Consider the following 25616-nt stretch of genomic DNA (forward strand, 5'->3'; position numbering starts at 1 on the left):
TTTGGAAGAATGATGGAGTTAGAGAAGGATAAGCAGGCGATGGACAGCGAGATGGATGAATAAAAGCATAGAGGAATGGATGGAGAGAATGCCAAATAGATGAATGGACAGAAACAGAAGAAAAACTGTCCAAGAAAAGGGTGGATCTAAAGGATGAGGATGAAAGAAGGAAAAGCAGATGGAGAATTATTAGAATGGATAAAACGACATAAATAAAGATGTAAAGAAGGAAGAAAGCAAATAAAGATAGTAAAAATATGGCAGGCTGGAGAGAAGTAAAGAAGGGAGAGAGGACCCAAAGAAGGGTGGAATTTCAGAGCTCACTCAGAGACAATAAACTGCGAGTGACTGCTGAACTCACTTGCTAAGTCAATTTAGGATATGGTTCATTGTGGGGGCTATTTTTTTTCTTAGGCTACGCCCTTGAATTGTGTCACTTCGCAAATAAGGAGCAGGAATCAGATTCGAGACATTTTTTCATCATTAGTTTTTTACACTATATACTATTTACTTGTATTTACATGATGTAATAGTTGTGGTGGGAGGGCGGGGTTCAGTTCACAGAAGGGCTATCGATTTGCATCTGTGCCTCAACAGACTTGCATTTTACCGAAAATAACAAGTGTCAGCAAACGCACTTTCTTAAGCACTATATGAAAGTAATAACACCAAAATGCAATTAATAGCAATATACAACCAGTGGCACACTGACAATCCTTGTATTCGGTGATCTGTTGCATTTTAAGACACCCCTTCCATTAAGAGGATTTGCATCTTTTACCAAAGTAACCTTCAAGCACTGATTGCTTTTCACAGCTAGAGGTATTGTGAAGCATAAAACTTTCTAAATGTAGCGCATAGAAAGATAATATATTGTGCACAGGAATGCAGTCTCTGGATACTTTTCACCCTGAACATTGCAACACAGTGTTCTAAAGGAAAAGCAACTTTTAAATACCGTGTTTGGGGGTGAAATGGAGTTTAATCAGGTTGCAGCATGTTCTGTCTGTAAGTGAGTTCATTGTGCTGCCAGTAAAAACAACTTAAAGTTTGAACCAATCTCAGCCAGTCACTTGTTTCCCTTAAGAGATGCTACCTCAGGAATAAGAGTTCAGGAAGTGTTCACCTAGCGAAGGTCTGCTGAAGGATAAAAACCAATACTGAACTGTGTTTTCCGTTTGTGTGCTTTCCATTTTCTTTCCTTCTAACCATTTAGTTCTATAGAAATAAACATAAAACGGCCATCCAGAGACGTGACACCTTAAAACTAAGTTCTGTGATTTTTAGTTTCAACATTATCCTTTCACTAGTATTGCATTACTTTTATTCATTTTATCAAATTTAAGCCGGTATCATGGTTGGGCTGGTAATCACTTTTGGGAGCAAACCAAAAAGTGATTGCAATGTGAACGCAAATCATGGGTGTTTGCTCTCTCGTTCATCTGCCGCAAACCTTGAGAGCAATTAGCACAAATTCACTATTTGCATAACTTGGAATGATTACTAACATGCATTCTTGGAGCCATATTACACAAAGTGCTAAAAAAGGGACCCACAGGTGTTGGCGCCTGCTTTCGGCTACCGCAGGGCACTTGGCATTATAGAAGGGGGAGCAGATGGTTGTGCGTCCCCTTCTATAATACAGATAACGTTGGCACACATTTAGCACCATTTCTATCATCAGAGGGTGTTCCATTATCGGCATGGGGGTGTGTTGCCCCATGTAAATGCGGGGATCACCTTGTCTCTGCACATGCACCATAATATAGATATGGGCACAAAGGCAAAGAAGCTCTCAGGAAGCAAACTGACAGTGCTCCACAAAAAGGTGGTGCATTTCCAGTGCGCCCCCTGAGGGCAGCCTGCTAGAGAGAGTTAAGGGGGTCCTATTGACCCCCTAGAGATCCCATTGCAGGTGGGTGCAGTGAGTGCGGGTGCAGTCACTCACTGCACCTGCCTGTAAGGAAATTTCTCTGCCCTCTTAAAAGTGCAGGCGGGTTGTCTCGTGCACAGTGAAAGACAGAGTGACTTATTCAAAGCAGCTCTGTATTTCACTTGAATGTGCTGACTCCAAGACAGAGCGAGTTTGCAGCTGCCATTGGGGCACTGCATTTTTTCTAATACAGCTCCCTTTGCTTAGTTGACAGGGCTGACCTTTTGTAAGGTGTGTCCTGACACAAACAAGGAAAACGCGCAATATTCGTAATGCGGCTGCTGGTGTGTTATTCCTCATTTCAATGTGTCAGAGTTGGCATCATGTGCAAACTAAAGATCCGCTAATTTATGCACCACGTTCTGAATGAAATTAGCTAATGCACAATATGCATCTGTATTTAGCAGTACATTTTTCATTGAGGCCTGTTTTAGAGTTTGGTGGATGGGCTACTCTGTCACAACATGACAGGAATCCCTTCTACCTTATTACAAGTGCCATAGGGTATAATTAACTTGTTTCTTGTCACTTTTGGGACTGAGTAACTCATCTGCCAAGCCTTAAATAATTCCCCACTTTTGGGACTGAGTAACCCATCTGCCAAGCCTCAAATAAGGCCCTTAAGGGCATATTTACAAACCCCTAGCACCACCTAATGCTCCAGTGGCACTGTATACTGCACTGTATTTAGAAGGCAGTGTTAAGCCATTTTTTGTGACTTAAAGGCACCTTGTAAATAAGGTTCCTGAATATGCAGCACTTTACTTGTAAGAGGCGTGCAATGGGTGTTGCTGTGGGCATTCCACAGCAACACTATAGAATTTTGATGTTGCCCTAGATTTACGAAATTACGTAAACCTGAGGCAGTGCCAAAATCTAATGCCACCACACAGGTAGCATTTGGGGTGGCATTAGCATGGTGTAACAAGGAGAAATGCTTTCATACTATGGTGAAGACAGATTTGTAGATGGCTGGGTCCAAACTGGGATGGCATGGTGAGCAAAAGAACGATGGATTAAACCCAGACCTGTGACTGGGGGTGAGTGTTTGAAAAGTTTCAAATCTCCGTCCATTATACATTTGTGTTGCTAAAGTCAACCTGAGTGGCCATGGTATTCCCAGACATGGGTTCCTTGTTTACTGTGCCACTGGATTCAAGCTAGCTTGCTGGCTGTTGAGGGGGGGTACCCCAAAACCAGTCCCAGGATGCTTGTTTCCAGTCCAGCGAGGACCTGGCCTAGCAGTTCGGGCTGGACTATTCCCATGGGGAGCAGGGGCAAGACTGATTTGCACATGACTAGGTCCAAACTGGGGTGGCATGGTGAGCAAAAGAACGATACGTTAAACTCAGATCTGTGACTGGGGGTGAGTGTTTGAAAGGTTTTGACACTCCGTCCATTATCCTTTTGTGCTGCTATACTACAAAATAAAGACCTAGAAACCTCCTAGGTAAACTCTAGTTCATAAAAGTTTAAAATACATGATGCAGACTGTTTCGGATACAAACATGTGAACATTTTCAAAATATGTTAAGTTTTAAAAACAATTAAAAAATTAGAAGCAGAGCAGACCTGCAGATGTATTGATATTTTGGTTTATAAATGTTCTTATGAATTTTCTGTTCTAATATCCCCACCCACCTAAGAGAGCAGCCTAAAGTGTGGGTGCTGTTGCATGGTCGGGTAGTAAAGACTTCCAAAGTCATGAGACCAGGTCAGATGTGGGAACAGTGTGTTTGCGACTTGCAAGTGAGTAGGCAAATATGGGAAGGGGCTTAAGGGGATGCAACAACAACTTATTTTCAAATGTCTTCATGCCTTGTATCAGGTATGGCTGATCGTTTTGGGCTCACTACTCTCATTTAATTTGTAAATGAAAGGCAGTTACAAACCTGCTGATAGTTCTCAACAGAAAGACTGTCATTGATGGGATATAATTAATGGTATCCCTTTAACTCCTAGATATCAGAGATATAACTAATCATATTTCTTCACCTCCCAGATAGCAGGTGTATACTGATGGTACTACTTCAGCTCTGAGATAAATAATGCACTATTAAACCACGAGTTCACTAGTATACTTCTATTGTCTCTTCAATAAAATGCAATTACAAATTTTTCTAATTGTGTAATTGACTTCTAAAACTAGACAGCATGCTGGTAACTTAATGGCAACTTTTGTCAAACTTCAAGTGGGCCATCACAGGGTTGGCTTTAAGGACATGAAATAATAATTATAATCACACTGCTACTATTAATCGTAATCACAGAATATAACTCTAACCCCAGCCAGAGCCAACATGTGTTTCATCTGGGGTACGTCACCCCAAGACTTCCACAGGGCTTTTATAGGCTGTAAACAATATATGACATATGTTTTTTTATATAATGTCCAAAACAATTCCTTTAGTCAGAAAATTGAAATCTAAAATGTTCTAATTATTACAAATGTGTAATATTGTGCTGTGGATCTAGTGATTTACAGTAGGTGGAGACATGTCATTTACAATAGTTATTAGAATATTACCAAATAGTTGTTTATACTATTTAGATGACCTCAATTTGTTATGATTTTGTATATTTGTTATATTAAATCACCTCAGTGTCAAGAACATAAACTCTTAAGTGAAATCTTGACCCCAATTTATGTGCATTCGATGTATATATTTACATGCAGAATCCATACAGTGCACCCTTCTTATTTGTTAATGTATTCTTTAATTACCTCTCTAGGTATCGTACCTTGAGTCAGGTGGTCATATTTACTAGAGAAAGTGAATACTCTACCATTTATATAATTCTGTACATCTCTCTTTAATTTTCTTGCTTTCCTCTGTCTAATTTCTTCTTGAAAATTGGCTATAACATTGTTAAGAATCTCACAATTCTTTTCTGTCGCTGTTTTTAAATTAAGTTCTTCTATTTCCTTTTCTAATGCATTAACCTCCACTTGTAATTTCTGAACTTTGCTATCTACTCACAACACTCACAACAAAGGTTTCCTTAAATGTGATTGTTGTGGTATGTGTAAATGGACAAGGCACGCTAAGAACGAATTTTATGGATTTGCAGATCAAAAATATAATATTCAAACATCTACTAATTCTAATACGACATATGTGATATATATGTTGATTTCTAAATGTAATAGAATATATGTTTGTAGTAGTACCATCCGTCCACTTAAAATTAGAATTGCAGAACACTGGAGGGTGGTCAGACAAGAAGATGATTGCTGTCCCATTGCATTACATATGAGAAACTGTATTGCACAAAAAGAGCACAAAGAATTTACATTTTTGGGCTTTGAACACATAAGGATGAGCCCCCGAGGCGGAAACAGAGAGCTTACACTAAGAAGGAAAGAATCTATCTGGATTATGCGCCTGAGGGTGGTTGAAAGTGGATGAAACTCGGATTATGAATTGGAATATTTTTGGGGAGAGAGTTAATTACTTAGATGTAAATATACACTGCAAAAATGTACACACTAATTAACATAGGGTAAGAAGATGGGTTTTATGAAAAGGATATCATATTATCTAACAATTTATTTTTAATATGTATGCATAATAGTTTCAATGTAAATGGCTGTTTAGGTGTAGAATCCATGCACTGTAGACTGACTTTAGGAGCATTAAAATCATAGCGAATATAAATTTGATATACACCATGATGTATATAACAACAATACATAGAATTTACTGCCTTTTGATTAAAATAATTTATTTTCAACCAGGATAGAATGTAAGGAATACCAAACACTAATAAACTTTTTGGAATGTATATTGGATCAGTATAATATATATTAATGTGTATTTTATTACAAATCAACCAAGTGACCCATAGACAATACCACATTATAAGCTTAATTTAGCATTAATGAGAAGGATAATCCTCGTACTATTTCACAAGGTTTTCCAATATGGCGACGATTTAGACATTTCTGTGCTAAATAATAGTTATTACATATAATGAATACAGATATAATAGCTATTGGGTCAATATAATATATAATGGTTATATATGGTAAATTAATCTAGTGGTACATAGTAAATACTATGGTCCTCATTACAACCCTGGCGGTAAATCCTGCTTACCGCCATGCAGAAGGCCGCCAACATACCGTTGCAGCTGCGGAATTCCGCTACAGGTATTGCGACTCACAGCTCGGAATCCGCCACAATACAGACACCCACAGAGGTCCTCCACACCAAAGGTCAGTGATAAACTGGCGATACATAAACCCACACCGTCACGCCAACAGGAATACGCCCACACTATCACGACCCACAAATCAAAGTAGCAGTCTTTCAATCGTGGTACACACCGCCGCGCTCAAAATACACATACATTTACAAAACTCAAACACATTGGACAATTCAAAATACACACACCTGATACACATACACACACCACACCCACACACCCAATCCAATATAAAACACACCCACATCCCCCACAAACCCTTACAACCAAAAATTTGAAAGAAGGCCAGAGAGAGAGATTAGCTAACACAACACCAGCATCCGCAGACACACAACACCATCACTTATACAACATCCACGCACCTCAATCAACACACACCAACACATCCCCTCACACATCACAACAGACAGCACCTCACTCATCACCCACATCACATCATGGCACCTCAAAGACACCCCAGGTTTTCTGAGGAGGAGCTCAGGGTCATGGTGGAGGAAATCATCCAGGTAGAGCCACAGCTATTCGGATCACAGCTGCAGCAGACATCCATTGCTAGGAAGATGGAGCTATGGCGGAGAATCGTCAACAGGGTCAACGCAGTGGGACAGCATCCAAGAATACAGGATGATGTCAGAAAGAGGTGAAATGACCTACGGGGAAGATACGTTCCGTGGTATCCAGACACCAGATTGCTGTACAGAGGACTGGCGGTGGACCCCCACCTCCTCCCCCACAACTAACAATACGGGAGGAGCAAGTCTTTGTGATCATGCATCCTGAGGGCCTCGCAGGAGTAGCAGGAGGACTGGACTCTGGTAAGTCAAATCTTAACTACCATATCCCCCCACCCCACCTGCATGCCATCACATACTCCCACCCTCACCCTCACACCATCACCGCAACACCCCACAGATACCCCACTACCACAACCCCACATCCCAAAATCAAGCCCTGCACGTAAAACCAATGCATGGACACCCATCTCCAAAGCATGTCCAGTAGAGAGACTCACTCATGCCCCAAAATCACCAATCACACAAGGGCCACGGCAATAATGCAAGCACAGGAGTAGAGGTTAACTCACCCATTGCACAAGATGGCACGCACAGATACTAAGATTATGCATTCACACCCCGACAGGACCCATTCCCAACGTCACCAGACAGGAGGTGACAGACGTATCCAGTCCCCCCACAGAAGAGGCCCACAGTGATGACAGCAGCTCTGCACGCCTGGATCAAGATGACCAGCCCAGCCCATCAGGGACCTCAGGACATTCGGTTCCCCTGACAAAGTCACAAACCACCACTGAACCTCCCCCCTCAGGAAACACCGCCACTGCACCCACCCAGCGGGCCCATCCCTTTGTCCCCAGGACACGTCAATCAGCAGTGTGTCCACCACTACAGGGAACCCAGGTAAACCCACTAACAGAGGACTATCAGGGACCTGGGTGCCGTGGTAGTGGGCACACGGTTCAGGGGACAGAGGCACAGGGACGCTGGGAGGACTGCTGTGCGACAGGAGGAGGACAGGCCCAGGAAACCCACTCTCCACAAGGCACTCTCCAGCATCATGGGAGCTTACCACCATTCCCAGGAGACCATGGGCACGGTACTGGCCAAGTTTCAGGAGACCCAGCGGCTGCAGGAGGAACACTACCTGGGGATCAGGGAGGACTAGAAGTCCATCAACACCACCATGGTCACCATTGCAGGGCTGCTGACAGACCTTGTCAACACCAGGAGGGACACAGTGGCACACCAACGAGCCCCTGACACTAGCCTGGACGATGAACAGCCCTCCACCTCCGCCGGCGCTAGTGGAAAGGAGGCACCACCACAGGAACAACAGGCCACCAGCACCCCACCCCCTGCAGAAGGAGAACCACTGGTCAAACGGTCCCTGAGATCCAGGAATAAGACAGAGAACATTGCCAAGACCCCCGCCAGGAAATAAGACCCCTTGAATGTCACCCTTCTGTCCCACTTTGACATCCTGTCCACCTTAAACTGCCATTGCTCCACTTCCTATGCCCCATTGGACAATGCACCTGTGAAACAAATAGACTGGACTCTGCCATGGACATTTCTCCACCATCACCCCAGCCCATTTCACACCCCCCTCCACTTATTTGCACAGAAATAAACACACTTGAATCACAAAACAATCTGGAGTCAGTCTGTGATTTCACTAATGTGTAATTGCAAAATCTCCGTAATATAGAAATGTCAATGTACTTGTTCACATTCCAATGTTACACAGCTGTAGGCCAGCAGTAAACATAGGAGAGGGCACAAACTGGGACCCAGATCTGTGAAATGGAAAGGCAAAGTAACAAGTCAGGGGCCATACACTGAGTGAAAATGACAGACTTATGCTAGCTCCAACAATAGTATGAGATGTGGGACGCAGTTACATCTTCTTACCTGTGTCTCACTTGCAGTATTGCATGATGATGTTGTTTCGGTTGTCGACATCTTCTTCTTCTGCCTCCTCATCTTCACTGTCCACAGGCTCCACAGCTGCCACAAGACCACCATCTTGCCCATCCTCCTGCAGAAAAGGCACCTGGTGTCGCAAAGCCAGGTTGTGCAACATACAGCAGGCCACAATGATCTGGCTCACCTTCTTCGGTGACTAGTATAGGTAGCCACCTGTAAGATGGAGTCACTGGAATCTGGCCTTCAGGAGGCCGTAGGTGCGTTCTATAATCCTCCTAGTTCACCCATGTGCCTCTTTGTAGCATTCCTCTGCCCTTGTCATGGGATTCCTCACTGGGGTCAGTAGCCATGACAGGTTGGGGTAACCAGAGTCACCTGCAAATGTCGATTGACAACTGTTAGACAGACACAAACCCTTAGGGACAACCCCATACCCAGACACCTATGTCAACTGTATTTGGACCTTGGGCTAACCTATTAGCCACACCCGGTGCCTCTGCAGTTGCCCCATCACATAAGGGATGCTGCTATTCTTCAAAATGTAAGCGTCATTCACAGAGCCAGGATACTTGGCATTCACATGGGAGATGTACTGGTCTGCCAAACACACCATCTGTACATTCAGTGAATGGTATCTATTTTGGTTTCTGTACACCTGTTCATTCCTGCTGGGGGACAACTGCCACATGTGTACCATCAATGGCACCAATGATGTTGGGAATATGTCCCAGGGCATAAAAGTCACCTTTCACTGTGGGCAAATCCTCCACCTGAGGGAAAACGATCTAGCTGCGCATGTGTTTCAGCAGGGCAGATAACACTCTGGGCAACATGTTAGAGAACATTGGCTGGGACATCCCTGATGTCATGGCCACTGTTGTTTGAAAAAACCCACTGGCCAGAAAATGGAGTACAGACAGAACCTGCACTAGAGGGGGGATTCCTGTGGGATGGCAGATAGCTAAAATCAGGTCTGGCTCCAACTGGGCACACAGATCCAGGATTGTTGCACGATCAAGTCTGTAGGTGATAATGATGTGTCTCTCTTCCAACGTCGACAGGTCCACCAGAGGTCTGTACACCGGAGGATGCCGCCATCTCATCACCTGCCCCAGCAGACGTGCCCTATGTAGGAGAACAGCGAGCAGAGGGTCATCCAACACTTAGGTATCACAATGTGTTATTTGGTAAAACGTTGGAAATTTGCAATGTGCCTTTATCTGTCCATATTCCAGGCCTAAATAGGTGTGATGCAATTTTTTTCTATGCCATGCGGCCCCATGAAATGGCAGCTGCCTGACCTGTAAGGTGGGACAAGGGAAAATAAGGTAACTGCGTTGTACACCGTCGCGGTGGGCGGTCGAAGACCGTGGCGCAATTCAGCATTGGTTAACAATAAGCCCTATGGGTTCCAGAACCAATGACGATGTACGCCGGCGGTGATGGTACGCACCGCCGCAGACGTGGTCATCATTTTCTTACTGTTTCCTCACTTGATACCTGACCTTCAACAGGAGGGGACCTACACTACAAGTGCTGCTGTGACCTGTGTCTGGAAGCGACAATGGCTACAGTGTCTAGGGAAAGGGCCCCTGCCTTCACTTCGGAGGAGTTGGAGAAACTGGTGGATGGGGCCCTCCCCCAGTACACACAACTGTACGGTCCTCCAGACAAACAGGTGAGGACACTGTGAGCATGGTGGATGGCACATGAGTATATGGAGTGTTGTGAATGGAAGAGGGTGGGGAGGGGGACAGGCCAGCATGTCAGGATTGTGTGTGTATGTATGTCTGGGCCAGGGTGGGAGGTGTTTGGCAATGTGTGAGATGAAATGTATGGGATAGAAACATCCATTTTTACTTCACTTATCCTCTAGGTCAGTGCCCACCAGAAGAAGGGTATTTGGCGAGCCATCCCCAAGGACGTCCGGACCCTGGGGGTCCACCATAGAGAGAGCACCCACTGCCGTAAAAGATGGGAGGACCTGCGCCCTGGAGCAAGAAGACGGCGGAGACCCAGCTGGGGATGGCCTCCCAATGTGGAAGGGGTGCCTGTCGCACCATGACCCCCCCTGATGTACCAGATCCTGGCGATGGCCTATCCAGCGTTGGATGGGCTCTTGAGGGCATCACAGCAGCCACAAGGGGGTGAATACACTCTCCTTCAGCTGACTCTGCGTGCTTTACGGGGTGTCTGGGTGGTCAAAGTGGGCTGTGGGTTCCCCTAGGCCAGGGCGAACTTGGTAGGCTAGGTCCCTTGTTAGGCAGACTCTCTGGCACCCCAACCCCACTACTGGTAATAGCCATCTACACCTAGTCAGGCTCCTGTGACTTCCAGGTGTGCAGCAATTGGGCCCAGGCCTCATCCCACATGGCCATGTGAATTTGCTAGGAACTGTTAGTGCATGGCTTTGTGCATAGGGCTGCTCCCTGTGTGTTGTGTCCGTCAACGGTAGTGGTGTTGCATGCACTGAACATGTTTTTCTTCTGTCTTTCCCCCCTTTTTGTTTTGTCTCCCTGTTCTTGCGTGCATTAGCATCATCTGGCAGAGGAGCATTGGCACCGGAGCAGGATGGAGCTGCAACACACATGGCCCTGGAGGGTGAAGCACGGAGTCTGAAGCCACCAGTGGGATGGAGGGCAAGGGGAGCTCCACGACGGGGACAGGAGCATACACCAGCGACAGCGGCTCCTCCTCTGATGGGAGCTCCCTTGTGGTGGCGGGCACCTCTGTGCCCACCGCATCAACAGGTACAGCTGCCACCCCCTACCAGCACAGCCCTCCCAGCCGCCCCTCAGTGTCTGTCCTGTGCCCACACACCCAGGAGGGTGGGCATCTCCTTTGCCCCGGCACCTCAGCCCCTGCCCCTGTCAACCCTGCAGCCCTCAGTGAGGATGCTGTTGACCTCCTGAGATCCCTCACTGTTAGGCAATCTACCATTTTGAATGCCATCCAGGGTGTTGAAAGGCATTTGCAACAGACAAGTGCATACCTGGAGGGCATTCATTCTGGGCAGGGGGCCCAACAGAGAGCATTTCAGGCTCTGGCCTCAGCACTGATGGCAGCCATTGTCCTTGTGTCCAGCCTCCCCCCTCAAACTTCCTCTACCCAGACCCAATCCCCTGTACCTCAGCCTATCCCAAACACACCATCAGACCAGCATGCACACTCATCAACATACAAGAGTGGACATGGCAAACATAAGCACCACACATCCCACAAGCACTCACATAAGCACCATCCCCATGCAGACACAGCAACATCCACTGCCTCCACTGTGTCCCCCTCCTCCACGTCCTCCTCCTCCCTCCCAGTGTCATCTCCACTCACACCTGCATGCACTACATCCTAAGCCACTACCTCCATCACCAGCACGTCCATCACCACACACCGCTCACGTGCAATCACCACCCCCACTGCCATTCACACATCCCCAGTGTCCTCTCCCAGTGTGTCTGTGAGCCCTCTTCCCAAAGTACACAAACGCAGGCACACACCCACTCAATAGCCATCCACCTCACAACAGCCTCCGGCACATGCACCTTCACCCAAATTCAGCAAACATACACCTCCCACAACCACTACCTCTTCCTCCACTCCCAAACCCCCTCCATCTTCCAATCCCAGTGTGTCTAAGAAGCTTTTCCTGGCTAACATTGACCTCATCACTACACCTCCCCCATCCTTCCTCTAGGGCAAGGCTTTGCAGGTCCCAGCCCAGCACCTCAGCCACCAAATCCCCAGGCACAGTGGTGCCAGCAACTGCGGGGTCATCGAGTGCGCCACCCATCAGGGCTGCCAGTATGCCACGTAGCGAGGCCAAGGACATTCTGCCACCTGCCAAGGTGAAGAAGGTGTCCACATCCCGGAGGGAGAAGCCGCACCTAACAGCCACCAAGGGCTCATCCAAAACAGAGGAGGACAGTGGCAAGGCACCTGAGCCACCATCAAAGGTGGGAAAGGGACACAAGCCAAAGAGCAGGTCAGGACAGGGCACGGTGGCTCCGACTGAGGGACCCCTTATGTCAACCACTACACCAACCTGTACAGCAGCGAACACCGCCACCTGCACCACCAGCAGCACTGCCACCAGCACCGCCACCAGCACCGCCACCAGCACAGCCACCTGCACCACCACCTGCACGTCTGCAGCCTCAGCAACAGTCCCCAGCATCTTCCCCAGTGGGCAGCCGTCCAAGGCTGCAGGAGACGTCCTGCTGTGTCCCTCAACAGGTGCTGACACATGCACCACCGCCAGCACCTCCGCCACAGACACTGCCGCAAGCACCACCACCAGCCCCGGGATGTGCTCGGACAGTGGCACCACAGCTGACATTGCTACCACCCCCAGTGGGCAGCCGTCTGAGGCTGGAGGAGACTTCCTGGACCCTGCCCAGCTTCCATGAGGCATGACTCTCATCACTGATTGCACCTGCAGGTGGAAGGCGAAGCCGCAGCAGGGTGGGGCATGTCTCTGCCTCCATGGCGTATCATGCTACCTGTTCCTAGGCAATCTCGTGGCACATACACCCATGTGAGGTAATGGGACCAGCCACACTGCATGTGGAGCACTCTGGGCACCAAGCCCCCACCAGAACCAGTGGAGAAAGACATCCACTACCTCAGTCCTTGGCAGGATGAAGCACTCTGGGCACCAAGCCCCCTCCAGAACCAGTGGATAATCACATCCACTACCTCAGTCCTTGGCAGGATGAAGCACTCTGGGCACCAAGCCCCCTCCAGAACCAGTGGATACTGTTATCCACTTGAGAGACTGTGGCTTTGGACTCCCGAGGATACAGCAGTGGCCAAACCACCCACTGGAAAGTCTTGAGAGACTGTGGCTTTGCACTCCCCAAGATACAGCAGTGGGCAAACCACCCACTGAAAGACTTGAGAGACTGTGGCTTTGCACTCCCCAGGATACAGCAATGGGCATGGAGCCGTGGCATTGTGCGTTCATCCCGCTGAGGTGCCACCCTCCCCTTCCCCCTGAGGTGCCTGTTTAATTTCGATCTGATGCCCCAGCAGTGTTCTTTCCGTTTCGTGTCAGGTATCTTGTGTGGGCTTCGCCAATGCATTGTGGGACCACTGTTCCACGGACAATGATTGGTACACTATCCAGACTTATGTAGTTGGTGTACATATTTGTATATACTGATTTTTGAACTTTCACTATCTGATTTTTCATGATTACACTTGTTACAATCATCTAAATGTGTCCTTGCGTTCTTCCAGGGGGCAATGGGGTGTATATGTAATGTTGCTGCATGTATTTGTGTGTATGGTGTTGTGGGTGAGGGTGGGGGGGGTATAGCATGTTGCGTGTGTGTGTCACTCTCTTTTCCCTCCTCCCTCCCCTGTGTTGTAGGTGCAGTACTCACCGTGGTCGTCGACAGCGTCTGTCCTGATCCTGATACAGCAAGAGGAAGACCAGCATGGGCAGTACGTGTAACTCAGGCTCCATGGCGTCCTGGTTCCTCGTTGGGTGTCGAGAGGTGAGTGGTTTCCCTTCTGTGTACTGTTTCCGCCGTGCTTTTGATAGCGTTGGTTCCGCCCCGGAAAAGGTGGCGGATAGGCATGTTTGAATACAGTGGGCAGTACTTTGTCCTCCACCTGTCTTTTGGCAGTGATCGCCGCACTGTTTGTTTCTACCGCCGTGGCGTTCGGAGTGTTAAAGTGGCTGTCTATATTGGCGGTTTCCACCATGGTCATTATTCAATTTTTTTCACGCCGGCCTGTTGGCGGTATTACTGCCGATTTAACACCGACCGCCAGGCTTGTAATGAGGGCATATATCATATGTCCGAATTAATATCAATAATTTGGAAAAGCCTCGTATTAGGTTACAAAGGTTTCTAACATGGTGACGAATTGAGATAGATTCAGTCCTTTCTCTACCTTTATTGCTGATAATTAGTATTTCCAATATGGCGTAGACTTCTGATTGGTTTAGTCCTTTTTCTATTTTGAGGTCCACAATCACGTATTTATACAACGCGATAAGAAAAGTCCTCTGTTTGAGTACTCGCAGCCCGGAGGACAATTTATTTTGACACACAGGTGAGCAAATGAGGAACTCTATCCGATATTAGAGTTTTTAAAAGCGGTTTCCCGCATTAGAAATGCATTTAGTAATTATTCACCTCTTCTATTTAGGGTATAATTATAATTGGAATGACACTCGTGTTTCGTATACGGAACAATGGATTAATAGAGAGGTGAGAGAGTAAGATAGAGAACGTTATCGTTAATGTCATTACTTAAAAAGTCTTATTCTACAAAATCATACATTATAAACCTTATTGTATTGATTAATCTGGTATAGGTGAAGCTGGAACTTGTCACCTATCACAAATCGAAATAACAGTTTTTCATGAACTATATAATATGTTATAAAGCAGAACGAGATACAGATCAGATGATAAACTAATATATAAAGTGGACTATTGGAGAGGTAATTAAAGAATACATTAACAAATTAGAAGGGTGCACTGCATGGATTCTGCATGGAACTATATACATTGAATGCACATAAATCGGGGTAAAGTTTTCACTTAAGAGCTTATGTACTTGACACTGAGGTGATTTAATATAACAAATATACAAGATCATAACAAATTGAGTTCATCTAAATAGTAGAAACAACTATTTGGTAATATTCTGAGAACTATTGTAAATGACTAGTCTTCACCTGCTGTAAATCACTAGATCCACAGCACAATATTACTCGTTGGTAATAATTAGAAAATTTTACATTTTAATTTTCTGACTAAAGGAATTTTATTTTATTTTTTTGGGACATTATATCCAAAAATCATATGTTATATATTGTTTACAGCCTACAAAAGCCCTGAGGAAGTTGTGGGGCGACGTACCCCAGATGCAACACGTGTTGGCTTTGGTTGGAGAGCTGTATACATAATGGAATAAAGAAGAATTTTTGAGAACTGTACTGGGACTAGATTTCATTAGTCAACTGATATACAAGAGGACGTGTGCATAGTTTGTTTATATATATATCTTAACAATCATATGATTGTTTTATTAAGGTATAATAGGAAGGGTACCTTATATGTGCACGGTCTGCAGATACGGGGATCTAATGGTTATGCTTACTAAATATTCTCAGTAGGAGAGCGCCGTATCTCCTTATTACCCCCCCCCCAATGTTACCTTACTATTACTCTAACTCCAAATTTGCAACTATGCAGCGTTCTCAATATTTAGTGCAATAGTATATTACCTCAGTGATCTCTACTGCATTTCTCTGTTAGCTGAAACAGCGTTATGCATTGAGAAGTGGGAATTTATTTTCTTGTTTCAAATTTGGCAAATAGTCTGAAATGATTTGGGGAATTTTGACCAGGTGGATTGGATGCTAAGAAATGCATGGTGCAATGGTTCAATAAAGACATTAGGCCATTTTGTCATAGCAATAACTGACATTGCAGTTTGCATGCAGACTAAAGACACTTTTTCTGTTATTTCTTGCAACACAGTGCAGCAAGGGAACTTATCTTCTTTGGTGATGAGCGCCCATAAAGAATAACCAAGCAACCAAAAATGGCATTTGTATGGAACATAGGGCCAGATGTATCAAGCCTTTTTGCATTAGCAAACAGTATGAATGCCCGTTTACGAATGAAAAATGTGTTTTATGATGTATGAAAGGCATTCGCAGTGTGAAAATAAGAAATCGCAAAAATATCGATTTTTAGCGAATGAGACACAAATTTGTGTGTCACAAACAGCGTATTGCAAATAGCGCTATGATTTACCGAATCGCTTTTTGCGGAACGCTAATTGCGATACAAAATAGCGATTCGCAGATAGCAATCTCCTAAATTGTACCGCTATTTGTGAGATGCGGATTGCGAAACGCAAAACCCAAATCGCAATGCGATGTAGAAGAAAATTGCAATTTGCGAGTATTTGCAGAATGGACGTTTGCACATGCAATTTACCACAAATTGAAACCAGGTGGTAACCAGGTGCAACCTATATAAAGAGGCCCAGAGTGCCTCAGCCCCTCTTCCAAAATGGATGCCCTCTACGTCATGGCGAGGAGAATGAGGATCTTGGCAGGTGTGAGAAGAGGGAAGAGGAGACAGAAGCGCATTTTCAGAGTGCGCATTACCCTTTTTGAGCAGACTGAGGAGGAAAGATATGATAAGTATAGGTCAAGCTCAGCCATGATACTTGACCTGATAGCTGAGCTATAACCCATGCTGCAGCACACAACACACAGGACCAATAGCATACCCACACATGTGCAGGTATTATGCTCCCTGCACCTACTAGCCTCAGGGAGCTCTCAAGAGGCCATAGCAGCAGCGGGGTATCACAGAGTACCCTCTCTACATTTTTCAGCACATTTCTCAATGCCATGTTGAGCAGAATACAACTGTTCATAAGATTCCCCAACACCCCACAGGCATTACAACAAACTAAAGTTAATTTTTACCAGATAGCACAGTTCCCACATGTCCTAGGTGCCATTGATGGGACACATGTAGCAATCTCTCCACCATCGGCCACAGAGTATGTGTATCGCAACCGTAAAAACCATCATTCTATGAACATACAGGTGATATGCAATGCTTCCTACATCATTACCGATCTCGTGGACAGAAACCCAGGGAGCATGCATGACTCTTACATCTTTCGCCACAGCAGGATACACACAAGACTGCTAGCTGGGGAGTTGGGGAAGGATACCTACTAGGTAATTTGATAGTTCTGAATAATGCATTGATATAAGCAGGACGTCAGACAGCAAATGTACTCATTTTACTCTCTGTGCATTCAGGAGACAGTGCTAAGCAGTGCGCACCTATATGCTAACGCCCTACTTGAGCCCTGCCACTCCAGCAGAGAGGAGGTACAAAGCTGCACATAGGGCTACCCGCAATGTGGTAGAGTGCACCTTTGGGCTGCTGAAGAGCCGTTTCAGGTGCATCCGCCGCAAGAGGAGAAGGAGACGCCGCCGCGAGAGGAGAAGGAGACGCCGCAAGAGCAGAAGGAGACGCTGCAAGAGGAGGAGGAAAAACCAGACGAAGCTCAGGAAGACCGGGATGGACGCGCAGAAGGAGAGAGGTGAGACCCGGAGACGAGCACTTGCCGCCACGACCCTGGAGGGTCGTGGCTTAACAAGGTACGGTCCTTGTTACAAGGACAGGGAAAACACCATTTTCTATATAGAACACCAGGGGGAGGAGGAGGAGGAACGGAGGGGAGGACGGAAGGAGGGCACGTGTGAAGGGAGCCAGGAGAGGGGAAAAGACATAAGAAAAGCACTACTTGGGTCTGCACTAAGGAGAGATTGCTTGTCACAAATGTCCCTACCCTGACACAACTCACTACCGGGCTACCTATAACCATGCCTACCTCTATCTTCCACAATTCTTTCCCCCTGCATGATTATACACCAAATACCCCAGAATACCGAAAGCCACTTACTTTTGTTTCCCTGCTGTGTTTTATGTTTCCGGTTCCACCTGGGAGATCCCGAGGGCCGACACCATCAAGATACCTAAGAAAAACACAGACCAGAGACAGTAAAGAGGAGAAGAAGTTAACCGAACTGCTCCATCATCATCCACCTTCTCTTAGTTCTGTTCTTACCCCCATATTAATTTCACAATAAACCTCTTTTTGCACTCTACTTACGACCCAGAGTCCTCTGTACCGCCGATCTCCCACCACAGTGGTGTCAGAAGTGGGATATGACAGCCTAGGCGGTACAACGAGGCACACAGGATGGGGGAGAGGCCTATGCTGGAAGATATGATCAAGCAGTTGGCGGAAGGCCAACGACACCTCCAATTGGTATGGGAGGCACACCAAAGGGAAGCAAAAGAGGACAGGGATGCTCTTCAAACAGCCTTAAAAAGTCAAGCCACCATTATGGCTAACAATCGGCTCGTGCATGAGACTGCGCACCAGAAGTTAACGGACACTATCGCAGCAAGCAGAGTACACCCTAATGTTCCGAGCTCAGTCCTACAAACATTTCAAGAAGGAGAGGACCCTGATTCCTTCTTCACAAATTTTGAACGTGTGGCCTCCTCAGCCCAATGGCCGGAAGAGCGCTGGGGACAGTATGTTGCCCCACTCCTAACGGGAATCCTTCAGACAGCATACCAGGCCACGAATTTCGGGGGTACTACTCCTTACAAAGACATTAAGAGTAGTATTCTGGAAAGAGTGGGTCATGATTCTGAATATTATATGATGAAGTTCAGAAAGGTAAAATGTGGACAGAGTGAGGACCCCTGTACATTCTATTTCAGGGTCAAGGACTTGGGACTAAAATGGCTGGGTCCATTGGGAACCGACCGAGAAGATATCATTAAAGCGGTTATCCTTGAACAATATCTGGATTCCCTCCCAGGCAGTACTAGGAACTGGATAAGGCAACACCCCAAGATAGACACAGAACTGGCCGTAGACCTAGCTTGTGCATATCACAGATCCGTTGACGTCAAGACTTTAGGTCCCCGAAACATTGTCAAACCTCCCGTGGGTACCCTCAAATATCCTCTTTGACGATCAGTAGAAGAGCCAGGAACTCACAGACCCGGAGAAACAAACCCCATGCAACAGCCACAATGTTTTAGCTGTGGGGAGTGGGGACACATTGCGAGAGTGTGTCCCAGAAAAGGTGACCGGGTAGAACCTATGGAAATAGGGGTCACCCGGGGCAGGGTACTGTGCACTGGGAGAGGGCATAATAAGTACAAACAGATCAACAAAGTAAATGGAACCCCAGTAGAAGCACTAATTGATTCGGGCTGTAGCCAGTCCGTAATACGTAGCGACCTCGTAAATCAAACTGATCCAACCCCGAGTCAGTGGGTTATCATCTGTTGCATTCATGGGGATAAGGAAAATTATCCTCTAGCATTGATCAGGGTAGAGTGGGGAGAATTTCATGACTTCCTTCCTGTAGGGGTTATAGACAGATTGGTGGAAGATTGTGTCATCAGTACAGATTATATTCGGTTCACTGCTCTTTTAGAAAAAATAAAAAAACAGGTGCTATCTTCAGATTGGTGGTCGGAAGCCCCCTTTTCCAACAGTCACATAGAGAGCTCCCCAGTTCGCACTAAACTGACAAGAAGGGAGAAAAGACAGGAAAAGCGCAAGTACCAGACTTCAAGAACTGAACCGTTACAGGAGAAAGTAGTAGCCAGCACCGACAACACCAACCTCTCTTTTAGAGCTAGTCAACGAGAGGACCCCACTCTCTGTCACGCGTGGAAAAACACCAAAACAGAGTCCACAGAAGAGGTGGGTCCTTATTTTCTAATTCATAAGAACCTTTTGTATAGAGTCACCTCATCCACCTATGGAGAGAAGAAGCAACTAGTAGTACCTGAGCCTTATCGGATCCAGGTCCTATTGTTAGCCCATAACCAGCCAGGGGTGGACATTACGGTCGAGAAAAAAACTAAGGAATATTTGTTAAGATGATTCTATTGGCCAGGGGTGTATGCTCACATTAGAAAATATTGCACACAGTGTCCGAGGTGTCAATTAATAGAACCAGGAGCCCTGAGGAAGGCCCCTTTACAACCCTTGCCCATTATTGAGGTTCCCTTCAGTCGCATGGGTATGGATCTAGTAGGACCCTTATTACCATCCTCCAAGGGCCACGCCTACATTCTTGTTCTGGTAGACTACGCCACCAGATACCCTGAGGCAATCCCCTTGTCCAGTATGACCACTAAGGTAGTAGCCCAAGACATGATAAATTTCTTCTCCAGGGTTGGATTTCCCCAAGAGATCCTAACAGACCAGGGTACTCCATTTATGTCCTCCCTTATGAAACAGATTTGCAAAATACTCGGGATCACTCAGATAAAAACCTCCGTATATCATCCGCAAATGGATGGTCTAGTAGAACGCTATAACCGCACCATTAAAAATCTGCTGCGGAAAACGGTGGAAGACTCCGGAAGGGACTGGGATCAGAAACTCCCTCTGGTTCTCTATCCCATCCGAACTCACGAACAATCTTCCACGGGACACAGTCCGTTCGAGTTAGTGTTCGGGAGACAGCCCCGTAATTTACTTGATATGGCAGCAGAAAGGTGGGAAGAAGAGGGGGAGGAAAAACCTCTGTTAGAGTATGTCAATAAACTGAAAAGTCATCTACAAACGGTTTGGGAATATGTGCGGAACCACCTCGAAAAAGCACAGACAAAGCAAAAGGCTTATTATGACCAGGGAACCAAGTTGCAGTCCTTTGAATCTAACGATTAGGTCCTGATAATGCGACCTACCTCCGAAAATAAATTATTAGCTAAGTGGCAAGGACCCTACAGAGTAATAAAAGCAGTCTCCCCTGTCACATATCTTATTGAAATAAATCAACACCCAAAAAGGACACAAATATACCATGTCAATTTACATAAAAAATGGGAAACACAGGATGACACTCCCAATATTTCTGCTTCCGGGTTCTTAATCACCCCAACCCCGGGTTTAGAGATGGATCTATATCCCTACAGTACAGAGGACCAATGGGAAAGTCCATGTATAAATTAGTCCCTCAGAGGGTCCGAGAAAACCCATCTATACACCCTGCTACATCAACATTCCCTATTGTTTTCGGGGAAACCAGGTAGAACCACATTGATCCAACACTGTATCAGAACCCCAGAAGGCAAAACCATTCGGTTACGACCCTATAGAATTCCCGAAGCACGTAAACATCTTATTGAAGAAGAAGTAAAGAAAATGTTAGCCTTAAGGGTTATCGAACCATCCACAAGCCCCTGGTGCTCCCCGGTGGTTCTAGTTCCTAAGCCAGATGGGTCGGTTCGATTTTGCATCGACTTCCGTAAGTTAAATGACTTATCCCTCTTTGACATATATCCCAGTCCCCAAGTAGATGATGTGTTGGAGAAACTAGAAAGTGCCCGTTACATGTCGACCCTAGATTTAACGAAAGGGTACTGGCAAATCCCGCTCGCCACTGCAGACAAAGAAAAGACAGCCTTTGCCACCCAGTCCGGCCTGTATCAGTTTACTGTCCTTCCCTTCGGTCTCCAGGGGGCACCAGCCACATTTCAATGCCTAATGGACCGGCTCTTAAAACCGTTCCAAGCGGCTTACCTAGATGATATTGTAATTTTTAGTAACTCCTGGTCTGAGCATCTTCACCATCTCGAGACTGTGTTCCACGCCTTAGAAGAGGCTGGCCTTACGGCCAACCCCAAAAAATGTATCTTAGGGAACACTCAAATCGCCTATCTCTACTTATAGGTAATGGGATTCTACGACCACAGAAAGATAAAGTCGAGGCCATAATGCAAGTACCGGTACCAAAAACAAAGAAGGAACTACGGTCCTTTTTAGGATTGGTGGGATACTATTGCAGGTTCATTCCTCAGTGCTCTACGATTGCCTCCCCTCTCACTGATCTCTTAAAAAAACAATACTCTTCCCAACTACCCTTATTCACCAGCTCACAACTCCTCAGCTTTGATCAGTTAAAACGGTTCCTCACAACCAAACCCGTCCTTAAATGTCCGGACTTTTCCAAGTCCTTCCACTTATACACGGACGCTTCCAATGTCGGTTTAGGGGCGGTTCTCACGCAACCTGACAGTGAACTACATGAACATCCCATAGTTTTTATAAGTAGAAAACTGCTTCCCAGGGAATGTCATTACCCCGCTATTGAGAAGGAGTGTCTGGCTATTAAGTGGGCCGTAGAAAGTTTGAGGTATTATCTCCTAGGACGACCCTTCATCCTCTACACTGATCATGCCCCGTTGACCTGGTTAGCCTCCCATAAGGACACGAATTCCAGGGTGTTGCAATGGTTTCTGGAGCTCCAACCTTTTACCTTTCAGGTGCGCCACATTCCTGGTTCCCAGCAGGGCCCTGCTGACTATCTTTCACGGTTCCCCGATTCTTCGGTCCTCTACCAGTCCCGATCATGGGATGGGGAGTGTAGACGGGTCTCTTCGACCACGCCTACCACCGCCGAGGGCTGGCGCCTCTTGCGCGCCTCAGCTACAGGGCTCACGCGTTCCCATGGAAACATGGGAACGCCTACAGACGCGCGCGGGGACGATTTCCAGGTTCCCTCACAAAAAGGGAAGAGGGACTCGGGGAAAGGACGGAAGGAGTTCCCTCGAGGGACGCCGCCGCGAGAGGAGAAGGAGACGCCGCCGCAAGAGGAGAAGGAGACACCACCACGAGAGGAGAAGGAGACGCCTCCGCGAGAGGAGAAGGAGACGCCGCCACGAGAGGAGAAGGAGACGCCGCAAGAGCAGAAGGAGACGCCGCAAGAGGAGAAGGAAAAACCAAACGAAGCTCAGGAAGACCGGGAGGGACGCGCAGAAGGAGAGAGGCGAGACCCGGAGACGAGCACTTGCCGTCACGACCCTGGAGGGTCGTGGCTTAACAAGGTACGTTCCTTGTTACAAGGACAGGGAAAACACCATTTTCTATATAGAACACCAGGGGGAGGAGGAGGAGGAACGGAGAGGAGGACGGAAGGAGGGCACGTGTGAAGGGAGCCAGGAGAGGGGAAAAGACATAAGAAAAGCTCTACTTGGGTCTGAACTAAGGAGAGATTGCTTGTCACAAATGTCCCTACCCTGACACAACTCACTACCGGGCTACCTATAACCACGCCTACCTCTATCTTCCACAATTCTTTCCCCCTGCATGATTATACACCAAATACCCCAGAATACCGAAAGCCACTTACCTTTGTTTCCCTGCTGTGTTTTATGTTTCCGGTTCCACCTGGGAGGTCCCGAGGGCCGACACCATCAAGAGACCTAAGAAAAACACAGACCAGAGACAGTAAAGAGGAGAAGAAGTTGACCGAACGGCTCCATCATCATCCACCTTCTCTTAGTTCTGTTCTTGCCTCCATATTAATTTCACAATAAACCTCTTTTTGCACTCTACTTACGACCCAGAGTCCTCTGTACCGCCGATCCCCCACCACACCACCCCTTCTACCAGCAGACAGGACCAGTGCAGCAGAAGGCAGGCAAAGATGTGCTGACATCATGTGCAACCATTTTTGATGTAAGTAATGACAACTCATCTTCAACAATATGTATTTCAGTAGTTAGCATCTTTATTACCTTGACTTCAGGTAAACAATGTGTTATTAGGACATAGCTATTCACAATGGGCAGACATGAACTATTAACAGTGTCACACTATTAGCGTCACAGCATGACTTTATTTCTAAATGTTGAGGTGGTCCCCTGTAGCCCTCAACATCACTTCTTCCGTCCACGCAGTCCGTGCCCTCACTGGTACCTCTAGTAGCAAGTTCACCTGCAGTACTGTGTCTGGCACTGCGACGCCTCAGATCAATCACAGGGACTATCAGACTGCTGAGGCTAGAGGACGCCTCACTGTCACCAACACCCAGTTCGTTGGTTGTGGCACTGCGTGTTGTTTGCATGCCATCCAATACTTTGGTAATTTGCACCAGTCCCTGTGCAATGTCCTGACTGCAATGTGCCATCTCAACCTGGGTGGCAACGGCACGCCGTGATATCTGGGCTGTTGAACTTGCAAGCCGATTGACTGATTTACAAAAGGTATCAAACTCTGACAAATATTGGTGATGGCGCCTGCGCTGGCTGACGCGCTCCTGCAGAATCTATGTGCATAGTTCCCCAATGGCCTGTGTCAACTCCTTGGTGTTTTCAGCAACCCTTTGCTGTTCCTCAATCAGGGGCTCCAAGTGCTTGTTTTGTAACCCCATATTGCTATTGTGAGACACTAACTGTTTGTACAGTGACTTCAAATGTTTGCATTACAGGCGCGGAACCTTCAGCATGGAAGCTTCCAAGCCGCTAAAGATTGAAGGGCTCACTCCTTCTTCTGTGCCCTGTCTGCCTGCATCGTGGCGCCTCCTGAGGGGAGTTGAATGACACTGGCGCTGGTGCAGGAACTGCTGTCTTCCTGTGGGACTCGCCTCTGATGGTGGTGTGGGTTCGTGTTCTGGCATCTCATCTGAGTCTAGGTTGTACTCTGGCAGTGGTAACACCCTTGCCCTGCGTCTAGTCGGTACAATACTGTAGGACTCACTGGTATTTGAGTCTGACTGTGGCTGTGTTTCTGCTTCCCCCACTTTTTCAGATCCTGCAGCAGCAGGGACAGAGTCATCTGCAAGGACAATGTGCAGCATGTCAGTTCCAGCATGTGTCACAGATTTCCACAGTGTTGCTTTTCATGTACAATTACATTGTGTCACCCTGAGTCATTTGTGGTGTTTCTCTATGTGGCTGCCCACTATTTTGCTATTTATGTTGTGTATTCACCTTAGGGTTGTGTACTACCACTCCCATAAGGCACTGTTGTGTTGTAACTAAGATGTGACATGGACTACTTTTCATTGTGCATCAAGCTATATTCTATTTCCTAAGGGGCATGTGTACATGCACATATGGAGATACATTTAATTACTGTCCTTACCTTTGCTGGAGCTGGGTGTCCCTGAGGTGTCAATGTCAGTTACACCACTGACAGCTTCTGGCAGCAATGTGGACTCCACTAGGTCTTCCATAGGGATGGACGGTGTGTGGGTGGATGGTCCGCCTCCAGTGCTCCTTGCCTCCCTAAGCCTGCTGGCCACCCTCTCCATGGCACGGGACCGCAAGTGGTACCATCCCTTGTTATCTCCTCCACAGAGCGCTGCGCAACACCCACTGTGCATATTTTTGTCTGTATGTCAGACCAGAGTTTCCGCTTCTCTCTCTCAGGTACTTGGAGTGAGGTCTTGCCAAAGAGTCTATCATGGTTCCCAACAACTTCCTCAATGAGCACCTCCAATTCTTTCTCACTGAATTTCAGCTTCCTCTTCCTGTCTCCCTTCTCCTTCCCATTGCCAGCATTGGTCATGTTGTAGTTTGATGGTGGCTTTCTCACAATGCTGAGTCCCTGGTGCTGGGCTGTCTCTCTCACTGCTCCTATGGGTGTGGCTCCTGGAAACAGCATGGGCTGACTCACTTCCTGCTTGTGATGTCATCAGGCTG

This window comes from Pleurodeles waltl, chromosome 5 (genome assembly GCF_031143425.1).
Source record: "Pleurodeles waltl isolate 20211129_DDA chromosome 5, aPleWal1.hap1.20221129, whole genome shotgun sequence".
Lineage (NCBI taxonomy): Eukaryota > Metazoa > Chordata > Amphibia > Caudata > Salamandridae > Pleurodeles > Pleurodeles waltl.